Here is an 18,192-nt window from a genome sequence, read left to right as displayed (position 1 = left end):
ACCGACAGCTACATCCCCTCCGTGTAGACCTGATGCGTCTGTTTTCCCCCTCCAGGTGCCGGCGGCGGCGCCGTCCGTTAGGGGGGCCACGCCCCGGAGATGCGTGCCGCCTCTTCGAACATGCCACAACACCACCCGGTTGTGGTAGGTCATCCCATAGAAACACTTGAGAGCAACGTCCCCTCCGTATAGACCCGATGCGGCTGTTTCCGCCCTCCAGATGTTGGCGGCGGCGCCGTCCGTGAGGGGGGCACACCGCGGACGTGAGGGGGTCACACTCCGGAGACGGGTGCCGGGCGTTTGCAACCGCCACTCAACTTCTGTTGCATAGCTGTTTTTGATTTTAATAAAATTTAAGGACCTATATTCAAAAGAACATGACAACATATTATTAATGTGCTTGAAAAAAATACAAACTATATATATATATATTCATAATCTATGGAAAAATTACAAACTACATATATATTCATATAATACATAAAAAAGCATGAAAACATATTTTTTTAAAAGCATAAAAACATATGCAAAAAAAATGTATGTAAAAAAAGCATTAAAAAATATGCAAAAAAAAGTATGTAAAAAAATAGCTATGCCGACGGCTTAGATACGGCAGGGTTCTGGTGGGCGCCGTGCCGCGGATCGGTGACGTGGCAACTATGCCGACGGCTGCCGTCGGCATACCTACGCCGCGTATCGGTGACGTGGCATGCGGAGATATGCCGACGGCCGCCCGTCCCGACCGTCGGCATAGGTTTGACGGCGTTAGCCGCTCGTCACGGGCGGGGTCGCCGGGCCCGCCGTTATACCGACGGCTGCTGTCGGTATTTCTGCGCGTAGGTCGACGGCCGTTCTGTGCCGACGGCAGCCGTCGGTATAGATCCATGTAACCCGACGGCCAAGACTAGGCTGTCGGCATATCTCAAACTAGGCCGACGGCAGCCGTAGGCATATGTTTGGCCGTCGGCGTATGCCCGTTTTCCGGTAGTCGACGGCCTGCCAGAGCAAGCGGTCGGGGGCGGCGAGGGCGAACGGCGACGCGGTGGCCGGGATGAAGGTAGGGATGGCCTCATCGTGCCAGTCATGGAGAACCCCAAGCGCGGTGGGTGATGGATTGAGATTGTGAAAGCTGCGCCGGAACCAGCGTTGGGAGACGGCCTCGCTCCAGGACTTACAGACGAGGGAGGCACGGAGGAGGCTGGCGGGGTCGTCGGGCGGGATGCGGAGCAGGATCTCTCCGACGAGCTCGTCCGGTAGGGCTGGCGGCGGTCCTTTTTTTTCTCAAATGATACTCCGGCAGCGGTCCTGGTGCCATGGTGGCCGCTAGCTAGGTTTTTCTCTGTTGAGCTTGGCGGCTGCTGTTGGCCTCGCTCCTGCTTGGCAGCTGCTGTTGCTTACCACGATGTGTCATGTCATCTACTATATCTATTGCACCCCACTATCTGATTTTCCTGCCTTCTCATGCATCCACGTCATCTTAAATTCTGTCAGCCGTTTGATTGACCACAAGTGGCTCAGATTTGCAGCCTGTGCTCCACGCCCCTGCTGTTTTTTTTAAAGAACAGCACGCCCCCAGTTGTCTCATCCTTCTCGGTTCCTTCCTTCCGAGAACGCACCAATTGATTTCCTCAATTAAGATTGACGTTTCTACTGCCCCAATTAATTCCCCCATCAATTGATTTTTGATGCCTCTCTTTACCTTCTATGACTGACCATCTTCATTCTCCATAAAACAGGCAACCTATAGACACAAACCTTGAGGTCGTGCGCCACTGGGACCAGAAGAACCTGCACGTACGCCGAAACCTGCAACATGTAGCTGCGCCCTGCCTCCGGGTGGCTGCCACTGCTCGACCGCCACTGGATTTGGCTCGGTTTAGCTCATCCCGGCCACGATTGCGTCGTCGCGACCTCGCAGGAGCTGAAGCGGCCACTACAAGAACTCTGGTGAGGACCTCCCTATTCTGCTTCTCACCTTTTCCCTCCACAAAATTCCATCTGATTTTTTTGTTGCGCCAAACCGATACTAAGCATGGACAAGTTTGCCTGATCGAATCAAAATAGTGCCTCTGTTACCAAGGTACGTACAAGCAGAAAAATGAGGTTGCTCCAGTTATGCATTTGTCTAGATCTCCACGCACATGCCTGAGTTGTTCCCCAGAACACATTATTGTCTCATTGTTCTAGCGATTGGTATGTGGCTCAGGGTCATGTACAAATTCTAGGAGGTATGGATGCGTTGCTGTTGTATTTGTTTCGTGGTGGATCTCAGGCTTCCCTTCACAAAGCTTCTCCAGTATTCCTCGCCTTCCAACAGCTTTGGCTAACTTTTGGGGTAAGTAGAGGCCATGGTTTTGCTTGGATTTCATTCCCGTCCAGTGTAGCATCCAGATCGATTTGTTAATTCTGAACCAGTTTTGTGTGATGTATCTTCTGTATGTATTATGTGCTCCTTAATACAGATGGTGATTTCAATATCTGAGAAAATTATAATGTAGAAAAATAGTTAGTACGGCTTTCAAGGTTAAGTCCTATCCATGGATACAGGTGAAATCACAAGGTACAACTTTTGTCATATATTTGTTTCTTGAATTTTTTTTAGGCCCAGCTACTATTTTTCATCTACTACAAACCATGAGCATTTCATTTACGAATACATCTTGCAATTGTTGGTATATAAATCACGGTATTCAAATTATATTCATGAGTGCTATTTACTTTCTTTATGAAGTTTTAGATGTCACCAATCGCCTCTATTTGAGAAATTCTTGCATCTTGGTTGGGCTAATGGGATGCGTGACAACCAGGGAGGTGACAAAGTTTTTTCTGTTTTGTGAGCAAAGGGAGGCGATGAATTGTTATCGTCTATCGAACGGTCATACGGCGCCAGCTATGTCTGCTGCATGTGCAATTCTCCGTGGGCATCTGCAACTATAATGAGAACATCAAGTAGTGCAATTGCAGTCAATTACCTCAGCTTATTTTTCTCACCATGCAACGTTCCCATTCAGTTTAGTGGATTTGATGGGATCCAAAGGTGATATGCGTCTTCGAATGCTTTGATGACACTTGATTATTTTGACAAAGATATTTGGATGAATAATATGAGAACTACAACTAAGAACACAAACAGTTATTATGATAATAGAGAAAAACAAAATCTATCTCATCGATAGATGTCAGTCTAGAGAGTCCATCATCTCTCATTAGCCATTTCTCGCACTAATATCCCGCAGCAACGCGCGGGGCATCCCCTAGTGTATATATAATAGCTGAGGCAAGCAAGCTAACCGACCACCACTAGGAATCCTGGTGCCATGGTGAAGGTGATGGCTCTGAAACGAGCACGGACGGACGATCGAGTGGATAATTGGGTGATGGCTAGCTGTACGTGTATACGTACGTACGTATGTACGTATGTGGCGCCGATCGAGCGCGCGTGAGTCAAACTTGCGATGTCATGGAATTCGTTTCGGTGTTTTGACCTAAATTAAGGCATTGTATTGCAAGCTGAGTTGATCGGGCATGTCGGTGCCTCGCTTCATCAAAAACAGTTACGTACGTAGAAATGGTCGCGTGTATATATACTCGTTGCGCGAGTCAACCAATTCACAGTTATCATCTTCTCCTGCATCAAGGAAGGAAAATGGAGGACATCCAGCCACCCCTCATGGGCGACGGGCGAACCCTCTGTTCCCCTCCAGCCACCCCTACCCGTCCCTCTCTCCTAACCGCCGCCGCCGCCGGCATGGTCAGCCGGGCCTTGCCCCACGCGGCGCTGGAGGCGGCGGACATGTCCTTCCCCCGTGCGCACGTAGGGGGGCGTGGGGCCCCCTGATGGCGGCAGTGTGGCTCGGTGGGGATCCCGCGGGCCTCGGGTGCCCTCGATGCGACGGGGCAGCATGGTGCTGCTGCTGGCTAGGGGCGCCCGCTCGACCTAGATTTTGGCCCTATTAGGCCCATCTGGGTTGGGGAGGGCCGGCAGTCCGGCGCGCGGCGGCGCGGCTCCCTGATGGTGGTGGCGAGGCGTTCGTGGTCTATGGGTAGTGGCGGCTTGGTCGGCCGGCATGCTGCAGCATGGCGGGAGGGCCTGTCCGGACCCATTTGGGTCCGGCCGGTCCAGTAGGGGCCTGGTAGGCCCTTGTCGTCACGTCTGGTCGGCTCCGCGGCGGCAGTGGAGGTTGTCCCCTTCGGCCGGCAGAGTTGTGGATGCCCCCGAGCCTGTTGGCTCCTCTTCCCTCCTCTAGGTGTCACGTGTCGGTGGCCTCAGTGAGACGGTGAAGTTGGTTCGGTGATCGTGGGGGCACAGGCTAGTGGGCGGCAGGTTGGGTGGTGCACTACCGATCGTCTGGGGTGGTGTTTGTTGTTTTGGGTCGGGATAAATCCTTGGTGGCTTGTCCGGCATCGACGTGGTGATGCCTGCGGGCGCCACCGGACCTTCCTGGATGACATCGAGTATACCCCTTCCCCACTGTCCTTTGCGTATGGGGGGAAACACTAGGACTTGTCTGGGCAACAGCAACATCGTCGTCGCATTCCTTTTTGAAGGTGCTGCTCGGTACGCGACGCTTTGAAGTGCTAGGTCCGCGGTGGCACTTCTCCAAATGGTGCAGCGGTTGCTGGTCATCTTCATTTTATTGATCTACCGGTGTAGGCATTTGTTTCTCGTTCTTTCTCTTGTTTTACTTTTAGGCTTGATTGTGCCGCGGCCCCAGCAAGCTGGATGTATCGGATGGTTGCTTTATAATATATAAAACGGGGAAGCCCTTTATCGTCAGGAAGGAATATGGATGTCTCATGTGCTACAATGTAACAAATATTATTATTACTAGTCGCCAACCCGTGCGAGTAAGCTAGTACTTTAACTTGGCCTACATTATAAAATATGGATGAATTTTTTTTGGCTAATTTTATTTGCCAGGAGCAAGAAATTGAAATGTCCAGCATTTTTTTGTGGAAAAGTTACATCTTATCTTACCATTGGGTTTAATATCCACATCTTTTTGTACTAAAGAGGAAAAATGTATATTAAATAATAGAATATGACATGAAGCATATACTAATCTTTTCTCCATTTAGATAAGAGATCAAACTACTTTTGACTTCTGATGATGGTATGTAATGCCTTCACAATATTGATTTTTTTTCTTATTGTCTGTTCACCTCTCACCTATTCTGCACGTCTCTAGACAAATTTAGCAATTTACTATTAGATAGACAATGAGAGAGCCTCAAAGAGTCAATCATAAGAAAAACAATTTGACTTTTTATATTTTTCGAAAGATAATAGATATCAATGCAGACATCAGATGCCATTTTTTTAATTATCTACCTTTCTTGTTCCTTCTTATGTTAAGAGAGAATACAAAAGCTTAATCTTGAACGCATATAGTGCAAATTATAAAATCGATAGAGGAAATAGTCTTGTCATCGAGCTTTTGTACATGCTTTGATGGTTGCACTTTTGTGCACCCCTTTGGTAAATGTGGAATATACTGAAACCAAATAGAAATAATTTGGTATGCACCGTGTCCAAACTGAATTTTTAATAAATATGATAATTACTGAAATACTAATACACTATTATTAAAAAAATCTGACCATGCACATGCCTCATACATATTATCTGCCACCATATGTATGTAGTTACTACTGATTAAAATGCATATTACTATAAAAAAATTTAAACTTCTAATACCAAGATAGACTCGAATTTTCGCACTGTATTTAACTTGGGCGAATCTCAATAAAAAAACTTGGGCTCCATTACATCCAGGAATTCATATTTGGATAGACATACTCCAACTCACTAAAACCTAATCACTTCCAGAACAAAATTGAATGGAGAAGAGTGAAAAAAATATGCAACTATGTTTTTTTGATTGAGATGAATTATCATCCAGTACATGTTCTGCTGGAATTTTATCTATTTATGGGCCAGCCCAATAACAATTTCAGAAATTCCTAATAAATCCTAGAGGCCCACTTAGCCCATTTGTGCAAGGCAAGGGATACTACTAAAGTTTAGTCCCACATTGCTAGTTGAGTGGGAGTTGGATCTCCTTATAAGGGAGGTCTTTCCCCACTTGTATGAGCATGAGAACAAGAGGGACATCCACGCGCGCTCCTCCTCCGCCGCCCCCCGCGCTGCGCCGCGGGTTGCGGGAATGAGCCGAGCCGATGTCTAAATCTCCTCCCAGAGAGACGCACCAGAACCTCTTCCTCCTCCTCCCCGACGACGACTTCTTCCTCGACATCGACAACCTCCTCGACGACATGGCCGGGGAGGACATCGACCCCATGTCCAGTGCAACTGCTGCTGCTGTCCCGTATGTGTCCTTCTCCTTTCTGTTCGAAGTTCTGCCACAGTTCTTTGTTCTGTTGTTTGCCCTACATATGTTAGGTTCTGCTACATATATGAAACTTGTCCTACTGTCTACTGTAGATAAACTTGGCTACAGTTCATATTTGCAGATGTTATTTACCTTCTCTCTGTCAGATCGCATGACTAGTTTTATCACTGTTATATTAGTCATGCTTTATCTAATATTTCTGTTAATAAAATCATTTGGTAAATTGCTCATATTTCCAACAATCCAAAAACCTTATTATAGGGAATTTACCCCGAGTGGTTTTGCTGCTTCCATGAGACCTCCTATGCTTGAGGGTATCCACTATAAGAGGTGGCGCTTGAGAGCAGTCTTATGGTTTCAAACCATGAGTTTCTATGATGCCACTCTCGGCAAACCTGAAGGAGAGCTTGATGCTCAACAGGCACAAGCTTTTCAGAAAATGGATACTCTGTTTAAGGCTGCTCTCTTGAGTGTTCTTGGTGAGAACATAGTTGATGCTTATGCGTCAATTGATAATGGAAAAGATATGTGGGATGCACTCGAGGCCAAGTTTGGGGTCTCGGATGTTGGCACTGAGCTGTACATCATGGAGCAATTCTATGATTACAGGATGACTGAAGAACGCTCTGTGGTTGAGCAAGCTCATGAGATACAGTCATTTGCTAGAGAACTTGAGCACTTCAGTTGTATGCTACCGGACAAGTTTGTTGCCGGAGGTATCATCACTAAGCTTCCTCCTTCATGGAAGAACTTTGCTACCTTACTGAAGCATAAGAGACAGGAGTTTTCCGTCCCGGATCTCATTGGTACTCTTGATGTGGAAGAAAAGGTGAGAGCAAAGGACACACATGCTCGAGGTATTAAGGGAGGATCTAGTGCCAATCTGGTACAGAAGAAGAACTTCCAGCCCCACAAGTTCAAGAACAAGGGCAAGTTTGATGGGAAGAACAAGGCTGTGCAACACACGAACTTCAAGAAGAAGAATGACAAGAAGAAAGGTGCTTGTCATGTGTGTGGGGATCCTGATCATTGGGCTCCTAGTTTCCCTAATCGCTATGACAAGTGTCATCCTGGGAAAGGCGGCAAGACCGCTAATGTTGTCATTGGAGACATTGACATGAAGGATGTTGGGTATGGTATATTTCCCACTATTCTTTCAATATGTCATTCTCCTGATTGGTTGATTGACACGGGTGCTAATGTGCATGTATGCGGTGATATTTCCATGTTTTTGTCTTATCAGACCACAGGGACTTCAACCGTGCTGATGGGAAACGGTTCAAGTTCTTCTGTTCGTGGTGTTGGCACGGTCGACCTGAAGTTTACTTCGGGGAAGATCGTGCGGCTAAAGAACGTGCATTATGTCCCCTCCGTCAATAAAAATCTTGTTAGCGGATCTCTCCTGTGTAGAGATGGCTACAAGCTTGTCTTTGAGTCGAATAAATTTGTAATATCCAAGTATGGAACCTTTGTTGGTAAAGGCTATGAGTCAGGAGGCCTGTTTCGTCTATCCTTGTCTGACATTTGCAATAAAGTTGTTAATCATATTTGCAACAATAGTGAATCAAATGTGTGGCATTCACGTCTTTGTCATGTTAACTTTGGTTGCATGTGGCGACTAGCGAAGTTGAACTTAATCCCTAGTTTCACCACTATCAAGGTATCTAAGTGTCAAGTTTTTGTGCAAGCTAAGCAACCTCGTAAGTCTCACACGACTGCGGAAACGAGAAATCTTGCACCACTAGAGCTCATACATTCAGATCTATGTGAAATGAATGGTGTTTTGACAAAAGGTGGAAAGAAATATTTCATGACGTTAATTGACGACTCCACTAGATACTGCCGTGTGTATCTTCTGAAATCTAAGGATGAGGCTTTGAACTTTTTCAAGATCTATAAAGCTGAAGTGGAAAACCAACTTGATCAAAAAATCAAGAGGCTTAGGTCCGACCGTGGTGGAGAGTATTTTTCCAATGAATTTGATGCTTTTTGTGCGGAACATGGTATAATCCATGAGAGGACGCCTCCCTACTCACCTCAGTCAAATGGGGTGGCCGAAAGAAAGAACCGTACTCTAACTGATTTGGTTAACGCCATGTTAGAAACATCGGGTCTCTCCAAGGCATGGTGGGGGGGAGGCGATATTGACGACATGTCATGTCCTAAACCGAGTTCCCACAAAGAACAAAGAGATAACTCCATTCGAGGAATGGGAGAAGAAAAGGTTAAAACTATCTTATCTACGAACATGGGGTTGTTTGGCGAAAGTCAATGTTCCAATTCCAAAGAAGCTGAAGCTTGGACCAAAGACTGTGGATTGTGTTTTCTTGGGATATGCTTTTCATAGCATTGGCTATAGATTCTTGGTTGTAAAATCTGAGGTACCTAACATGCATGTCGGTATGATCATGGAGTCGAATGATGCGACTTCCTTTGAAGATATCTTTCCCATGAAGGATATGGCTACTTCATCTAATCAGGAGATGCCTAGTTCATCGAATCAAGATCCAGTTACAATTACCGAACCTGCCATTTCGATGGAACACTTTGAAAGTCCTGTGGAGGAGAACAATGAAGTTCCTACTAGGAGCAAGAGACAGAGGACTGCAAAGTCCTTCGGTGATGATTTTCTTGTGTATCTCATAGATGACACTTCCAGTTCTATTTCAGAGGCCTATGCATCTGAAGATGCTGACTACTGTAAGGAAGCGGTTCGTAGCGAGATGGATTCCATCTTGGCGAATGAAACTTGGGAGATAACTGATCATCCTTATGGGTGCAAACCTATAGGATGCAAATGGGTATTCAAGAAGCTTAGGCCTGATGGTACTATTGAAAAGTACAAGGCTCGGCTTGTGGCTAAGGGTTATACCCAAAAGGAAGGTGAAGACTTCTTTGATACTTACTCACCTGTGGCTCGACTGACCACTATTCGAGTTCTACTTTCACTAGCTGCCTCGCATGGTATTCTCGTTCATTAAATGGATGTTAAGACTTCTTTCCTAAATGGAGAGTTGGACGAGGAAATTTATATGGAACAACTAGATGGGTTTGTACTAGATGGTCAGGAAGGAAAAGTGTGCAAGTTGCTGAAGTCTTTGTATGGACTTAAGCAAGAACCCAAACAGTGGCATGAGAAGTTTGAAAGAACTTTAACAGCTGCAGGCTTTGTTGTGAACGAAGCTGATAAATGTGTGTACTATCGCCATGGTGGGGGCGAGGGAGTTATCCTTTGCTTGTATGTTGATGACATACTGATTTTCGGAACAAATCTGAATGTTATTAAGGAGGTCAAGAATTTTTTATCTCGTTGCTTTGAGATGAAGGATTTAGGAGTGGCTGATATCATTCTGAACATCAAGTTGTTGAGAGACGATGATGGTGGGATTACATTGCTTCAATCTCACTATGTAGAAAAGATCTTGAGTCGCTTTGGCTATAGTGACTGCAAGCCCTCTCCAACACCTTATGATGCAAGTGTGTTACTTCGAAAGAATCGAAGAATTGCTAGAGATCAATTGAAATATCCTCAGATTATTGGCTCGCTTATGTACTTAGCAAGTGCTACAAGACCTGACATCTCTTTTGCTGTTAGCAAACGGAGTCGGTTTGTCTCAAAACCAGGAGATGTGCATTGGAAAGCTCTAGAGAGAGTTTTGCGTTATTTGAAAGGCACTGCAAATTATGGAATTCACTACACCGGGCACCCAAAGGTGTTTGAAGGGTATAGTGACTCAAACTGGATCTCAGATGCTTATGAGATAAAGGCCACGAGCGGATATGTATTCACTCATGGAGGTGGCGCTGTTTCTTGGAAGTCTTGCAAGCAGATTGGCTTCGTCGGCTCTTGAATGACTTGCCGGTCGTTGAGAAACCTGTACCGGGTGTCCTTATGAACTGCGACAATCAAATTGTGATCACGAAAGTGAGCAGCTCAAAGGATAACATGAAGTCAACAAGACACGTTCAGAGAAGGTTAAAGTCTGTCAGAAAAATGAGAAACTCCGATATTGCATTGGATTATATCCAAACGTCTAAAAATCTGGCAGATCCTTTTACTACGGGTCTATCACGTAATGTGATAGATAATGCATCGAGGGAGATGGGTATGAGACCCACAATATGAGTTGTTCACGGTGGTAACCTATTCTTTATGATCGGAGATCCCGTGAATTAGATGTGGAAGACAAGCTGTTGGTCAACTGAGAGGAGAGTATCCTTACTATTAACAATACCACTCCATGAAGATGCAATACTCTCCTAAAATTGCATGGCAGGTTGATGTATATCTTAATGTGTTCTAAGTGACTCATTTAAGCAGAGATGTTGTCCTGCAGAACATCTTTTGAAGAACACACCTATGAGTCTGATTATCAAACGTCGCAATCTATGAGAGTAGGGTTCTCTCTAGTAAACTCATGAAAAGTCTCGGAGTATGACGCATAAGCTCCACCCGCGGGGAAGACCCACGGTAGCCACTTATCGGTCAAGGCTTTATGTGAAGCTAGATTCGCAGAAAACTTGCAGTTCAAGGCCCAGTCCACTGTTCAAGTTACTTACTAGCGTAGCATAGAGTTCTAGGTGGAAGTTCAACTTAACAGTCTCCACTGCAGTACCGGTGTATAAAATAGTGTTTTGGAACTAAAGGCAAATTCTATGTGCCTCTAGGATCTGGTGGGGGATTGCTGGAATTTTATCTATTTATGGGCCATCCCAATAACAATTTCAGAAATTCCTAATAAATTCTAGAGGCCCACTTAGCCCATTTATGCAAGGCAAGGGATACTACTAAAGTTTTGTCCCACATTGCTAATTGAGTGGGAGTTGGACCTCCTTATAAGGGAGGTTCTTTCCCCACTTATATTTAAGCCAAAGGGTTTAACCCGTAGAGGGGACTTCAACACAATTGTATTCACCTAGCCCTAGAGTTAGAACACATCTTACGGTCTCGAGGTAGATCAACTATGTACTTGATACATCTCTATCAATACAAACAAGACCAGGACGTAGGGTTTTACCTCCATCAAGATGGCCCGAACCTGGGTAAACATCATCTCTTTGCTCCTGTTACCATCTATCCAAGATCCACATGTTGAGACCCCCTACCCTGAGGTCTGCCAATTTTCACACCGACACTGATGCTTTCATTGAGAGTTCCACTGTGAGATCGGCAAAGGATCGATGGGATCGTCGGTTAACGACTCCAACCTCACAGGCACAATTCCCGTTCCCGAAACTTCTATCACTGAAACACCCTTCCTCCTTCATGAGCTAGAGGCGACTCATGACCCTTCTCCAGCCTCGGCCGAAACCCCTTTCATGGGCGAAGGGCCGAGGTACTTTTTGGAAAGCGATTCAGACAGCGGCCGACTAGACGCAGCCGGTGAATCTGATTTTCAAATCAGTCCAGCCAATCCATGGGTGCCCGGTGTTGCGCGAATCAACGACGGTGGTAGTCGGGTAGAGGCGGCGAAGATGGCGGCGATGGTGATGAAGCAGGGCGATCCAGCTTGCGTTGCTCCGCGTAGACGATGAGGAGGAAGGCCCGCATCTCCTGGACATTTTGGCTCTGCGAGGACTGGCTAGTGGCCTTGACTATGACAAGGAGGCGGCAATGGTGGAGCTCAGCGATGCTCCAGAACGATGCGAGGGAGAGAGATCTGAGGTCCAGGGGGTGCTCTAATAGGGCTGGGGCAGCTCTGGATGGGTGTGCGGCGTCGGTGGCCATGGCGTGCGCGCGGCCTTTGCTAGGGTGTCGCGGGAGGTAGGGGAAGGCCGGCAAGGATCGGCTAGGCCGCACTGTGGTTTGGTAAGGCCTAGCCGCACAGTAGTTTCTCTTTGTTTTTTTTTCTGTTTTCATTTTCTATCCTGATTTGTATTTTTCTTTCAGAACAATCGAATTCTTTTTAAACATGAAACTTGGCTGATAAATACTATGAAGTATTTTGGAGCTTTCCACAAAGTATCACATTATTTGGAAATGCTAATTAAAATATTTGTTTATTTAAAAATGGCCCAATTAGTTGCTACTGGACCACTTTAAATATGGCTAGGGGCACTTTGGGGATTCAAACATGGTTCATTTCTTTAGGAAAATTACTTTGGGATTATTTGTAATATTACCAACATTTTGTTTTATTGTTTGAAGAAATAAATTTTGACTTGCAGTTTGAATTTGAATTTGAGTTTGAGTTGGGACAAGTGGCATGCATTGTTGCAAAACATGATGACATGGAAATAACTAGGGGGGATCACTGTAGCTTTGTTTCAGTCGTCTAGTTAGTAAGATTTGGGTGTGTGTTCTTTCCGGCTTTGTGGATGTATACCAGTCGTGTAAACCTTCTCTTCTTTAATACTTCCTCCGTCCCAAAATAAGTGACTCAACTTTGTATTAGCTTTAGTGCAAAAGTTATTACAAAATTGAGTCACTTATTTTGGGACGGAGGAAGTATAGTACATGCATTGCATTTCTCCTACATGGTTCGAAGTAAAAAAGATTGGAGAAGCAGTTCTAATTCCTGTTGGGTTCCTTCTTAAAAAAAATCCAGCTGGGTTGTACTTACAAACTGAGAAATTTGAAGGTTTAGAAAAGTGAGGTTTGTCGCGCATTGCCCGCAGAAACAGATGGCAAAACAAAATGGAATGCCAATTTGAAAATCAATAAGTTTAAGCAGTCTATTTGAATAATCAATACATTACCTACTAACCAGCATGAATAACCTTTTCGAAAGAATATTATTATAATAAATAATTGAGATTATGCTGATACAGAGAAAGTAAGTCGAAAGTGCTATCCTGTGCTCGGGCACAGATGCACACGTAATCGCTACCCTTCATTTCTCTCGGGATAGCCAACACTCCCCGTATAGGGCCCAGCTCTCTTGCGCGTATTTATATTAACAAACAGTGTCGGTGGTCCACGTCTGACACCACAACGCCGTCGGCCTCGGTCAAGCCGGCTCGGGAAAATCTAGACGAGTTGGGCCGCCTCAAGCAAGATTCTGTACTAATGGCAACAGTTGGCCCAATTATTGTGTCCTCGGCCCCCCACCACCTAATCTTCTCCGACAAAGTTCGATCCCCGCCTCCAATCGATCTAACGAGGAAGATTTACCAAAAAGAAAATCTAACCAGGAAGAGCTCCCACAGATCCATGCCCAGCGCCTGGACAACAAGCAGCATTTTTTTTCTTTTTTTCTTTTTTGAGGGAAGCAGCATTTCGTAACCAGAAGAGGATTGGGAGCCAGCGCGTGCTGTACACAAGCTGCCACCGCAGTCTCAGAGCAATCGTGAACAGCGATTCAGTAGTTTCTAGTGCAGATTGAACTCTTTGTTTCTTCTATCGGGCTTTCATGGCGCATGTCTAGCATTTCTCTGTGACCCTCGCTAGCATCCGAGCCAGGGCCAGGTAAGTCCCACCGGTGTCCTCGGGCTTCCTTGCTCTGCTTCTGCTGCATCAAGGTAGAACACCTACAACCACAGCAGATGGATGTTAGCCCTGTGATCAAGATGTGCAAAATTACTCTGTGTTCACAGTTTGATGCTGGGGAGATATACCTAAGGTTGCATTGTTTGCATTTGTCAGCCCAGGTATGTTGAAATGATCTCCAGTACCATTTATCTGTGCCAGGGGGGTGGTGCAAGCAGTCCCTCAAAACCTTTATTACCCAAACACAGCCTTGTTGAAACCACTGGAAGGCATACTTGCAAATTTTTATAACGAGTGCTTAATGCAAACATACCTTGGGGGTTTATTTTTTCATGGATTTAAACATAATTGTTGCCTTCTCTAACCCGCTGACGCAACCCGGGCATGGTGTCCTCCGTGGTGCAGCAGCTCCGATCCTAACCCTGCATGTAAGACAGGTCGTGAGAAATTTTTCTGTCCAGCAGAAATCTCAAAATCTGCCTACTATGGTACTGAACTTAAGCAATCATTCATGCCCCACCTAATTTTGTTCACAATTTTGCTACTGCTTTGTTACAATATTTCAGTAGTTGGTACTCCCTCCGTCCCATAATATAAGAGCGTTTTCGACACTACAGTAGTGTCAAAAACACTCTTATATTATGGGACGGAGGGAGTAGTAAACAATTATGTTTATACTGCTATATACAGGTTATAACATTTCTGGGCACTAATCAATTTCGTCAGATTTAAACCCAGTGCCAAGGAATGCAATTCAATTATCAGGTCGTAGCAGTTCCAGCGCAGTGACAACAATATATGACTCTAATGTCTAAATCCATGAACAGAGCAATCCATAAACAGAGGAATCCACAGCACTAAATATATTGAGATTTCCAAAGCACAAACCACTATAATTACTAGCGCCGTATGCAAAGCGCCATTCATATTGAGATTTCCAAAGCACAAACCACTATAATTACTAGCGCCGTATGCAAGGCGCCATTCAGCGCAGCCATCAACTTGCTAAACGCTCATACCTTCGAGTCCAGGCCGGAGTTTTCGGGTCAATCTGATCCATCGAATGCTCAGATCCTTGTGGCTGATCCGGCCCCTATGCAGCCACCTCTGCGGCACAGATCTGGCCATCCGCACTCTAGGCAGACATAGGTGGCAGGAGATCTCCGACTTGCTGAACCACGCGGTAGTGTAGCGGCTCCATGGCGTCATTGTTGTGCGGTTCAAGTATTTCTCCAGTACCAACTCCACCGCGCCACAGATCGCCCAAGCGAATGGATAGAACCAGACCCCCTTACAGCATTTACTGCGAAGCAGCGGCATGAGACGTAAAGCATGTTTCCTGATCCATGGATCACAACGGAATTCAGGAACCAAGCCACGGCTCGTGTACTGTGCTTCTCACGGCGACATCTACCCGTCACAATTCCTGGCCCACGTAGCCCATACGGCTCTACTGTATTTCGCGGTTTACTTATTTGTGTGTGGCCTCCAGTGGGGCACAGGAATTTAATGCAACGAATTCCAAAGACCGAACAAGCAGCCCGGATAACGAGCTCACCTGTGCTCGTGACCAGAAAGCACTGCGTCCCTGGCAAGTGCAAATTACATGATCGAAATAGAGAAGGCACAATAGCTGCCACCAGCAAATTAAGCAAAGCGCATACTTACTGACTAGTGAAACATAATCTGGACAACTAGACCAGAAGGTAATGAAACAGAAGGCAGAACCACAAAAAAAAGGCATCTGAGTCCATGCATGCTAATCTACCAACGAAAAATGTAGAAGCTTCTCCTGACATACTTTTGCAGGGAGCTCCACCTTAATACTAACAACCAAAAGAGCATACTCCTACAAAACCAAAACATCATTAATGGAACTCAGAAACTATGTAAGGTTCTATAAAACAACAATTAATTGGTTAGCATGAGTTTTTTTAAATGGGGGCTTTCAACAGCACCTGTAAAAGAAAAATGTACTCGACTTAAATATAACTACCAAGACTGAAGTAACAAAACCGAACAAGAAATACATTTGATGCCATCTCCTTATGGATTAATTTTAAAATATGGTAGAAAGTGAACAGAGAAAGGCCATCTGAGCCCGGTTGCAACCACTTTTTGTAACCAATATTTCCTAAAAAATAAGCACACTATCAATTTTGGAGGATACTTAATTATCGACAACATGCATATTGATGAGAAATGCCTCAACATGTAGAGTATCTAGGAAAAATGTTCAAAACAAGAACATTCTTCATGAATGTAGGATGAAGGCAACCAAGAATAAAAATTACAACATTACAAACAACAACTAAATCGACCGGAAATGCGTGTATTTGTTTCTTTCTCGAATGCAAAAGGCAGTTTATTTCATTTATCATTACTGGAATATAAGAGCAGTTCAGTACCACAAGCCAAAATGCCCAATAAGAAATGCAACTTATAACAACAAACACAAAACCAAAAAAATCATACACATATACCTTTCTCTAGAGGAGTATATATATATATATTAGTATGTGCATCAGAAGAAAAATAACAGTTCCGAATACAAAATGCAACAGAACTCAACTCCTCAAGTGCATCTACTTTTAACAACATAGTACATCCTCGAGAGTCGGGTATTGCACAAACGTGCAGCAACTTGGATCCTGGGTGCAGCTATTTTTATCTAGAATGAATCTTGTGAGGTCTACTTTTGCTAAGTATATACTGTTTAGAGATAAGTAGATTCATGAATGTGCATCTCAAGAGAAAGAAAACTGGCCCAAGACTCGCCACTAATACAGATGCAATGCACTGGCCCTACCCTGCTTAACAAACACAGACAGTACACTGGCCCTACCCCGCTTAAGTGCTTTGAGAGCAACAATGGATCCATTTTTCCAACAAATACGACTGCGCTTACCAGATCAACACCAAGATTTTAAAGGATAATACATGTTGAAAAACGACCAGCGACTGCAGCCAACTCAACCAAAAAATGAAGACTGCAACAGGCTGGCAAGCACAACACAACACAACCAGTGACAAACTCAACCGAGAAATGAAGAACTGCAGAGGAACAACACAACCGACAAATAAAGAACTACAAAGAAACACCACAACAGGGGACAGTATGCAAAAACCAAGTGGCCAGCACAATAAAATTCCTAAATGATGGCTCTAAGAGAAAGGTTTTGTCACACCAGTAGGGATGCCTTAAAATTATTTGTTATGTCGAAACAGAGATAAAGAAAAGGGAAAAAAAATCCTCATCTAAATCAAAAACAAAAACAAATTGTTTTTTAGAAACACCACTGCTTAAGGGGCTGGGTTTTTGTTTTTTGCAGGGTTAAGCGGCTGGTTGTTGTGCTTCTGTTTGAAGCACACCTGCATAAAATTTCAACAACCTAGATTGTTCTACAAGGGGCAACAAGACAAACAGTCTGAGTCAATACATATCAAGCAATATAGACCATACCCACAGAGGATTATATAAGGAAATCTGCATAAAAATACTCGCAATGCCAACAGGGCACATAGTTTTGTAGGTTGACTAGGTTCTAGTCCAATGTAAACCTTGCTACTAAGAACAATAATTCAAGAACACTGTATCATGAATGGCAGGTCCTATCTTGCAAAGCACAAGTAAGAATCAAATACTCCCTCTATAAAGAAATATAAGAGCATTTAGATCACTAAATGCTCTTATATTTCTTTACAGAGGGAGTAGATATCAAAAGGTATGTGCTTATATCATTGCAACATGGACTTCCAAAGTCCAGATACACCAACTCTACATGGACTAACTGAACATGCTTATATCATTATTTCCACGCACATGCTTATATCATTGCAACCTCGTAAATTCTAATCCTTCTGCTTAATGCACATGGAAATAATGGAAGGGGGCAAAGAGAAAAATTGGAAGTATTTAAGCGTACCAACGACTGCAAGCCAACGTCACACATGCCATAAGGTTAATGACAGCTATACAAACATGCTCCGCAACAGGGAAATGGATTCTTGAGCAACGTATCATATAACAAATGTCATACCAAATCATATATAAACACAGTACCAAGTCAGCTACTTTTCATGCTACGGAAGTCAAGTTTTCACTGATTCTAAAATTCTGCCATGCTTTCTCCAAAATAAATAAAAAATTCTGCATGCCATGCATGAGCTGTAAAACAGTATAACTAATAGATGTCCTAGGAAAGCATTCTTGAGCAGAACCTACATACCTAGTTGTCAAAATTAAAGCCAAAGTCGTAATACTAAAGCACCCTACAACCTCACACGGGGTGAATTAATAAGTGGTCAAACAGTATAATCTACAAAAATCCTCGGTACATATTAAGATAAACTGAAGATATGTGCATAACCAAAGGATAACAATCTGAGGAAGCGAATCTCAATTTGTTT

General features: G+C 44.4%; 1 pseudogene; it reads right to left on the bottom strand.

Moving 5' to 3' along the window:
• Window positions 1-12,081, bottom strand: part of LOC125519573 — a 34,223-nt pseudogene extending 22,142 nt beyond the window's left edge.
• Window positions 12,082-18,192: the final 6,111 nt, after the last annotated feature.

The sequence above is a fragment of the Triticum urartu genome, chromosome 7, assembly GCF_003073215.2.
Source record: "Triticum urartu cultivar G1812 chromosome 7, Tu2.1, whole genome shotgun sequence".
Lineage (NCBI taxonomy): Eukaryota > Viridiplantae > Streptophyta > Magnoliopsida > Poales > Poaceae > Triticum > Triticum urartu.
The sequence above is the reverse complement of the archived record's forward strand: the minus strand, read 5'-3'. Positions and strand labels throughout refer to the sequence as shown.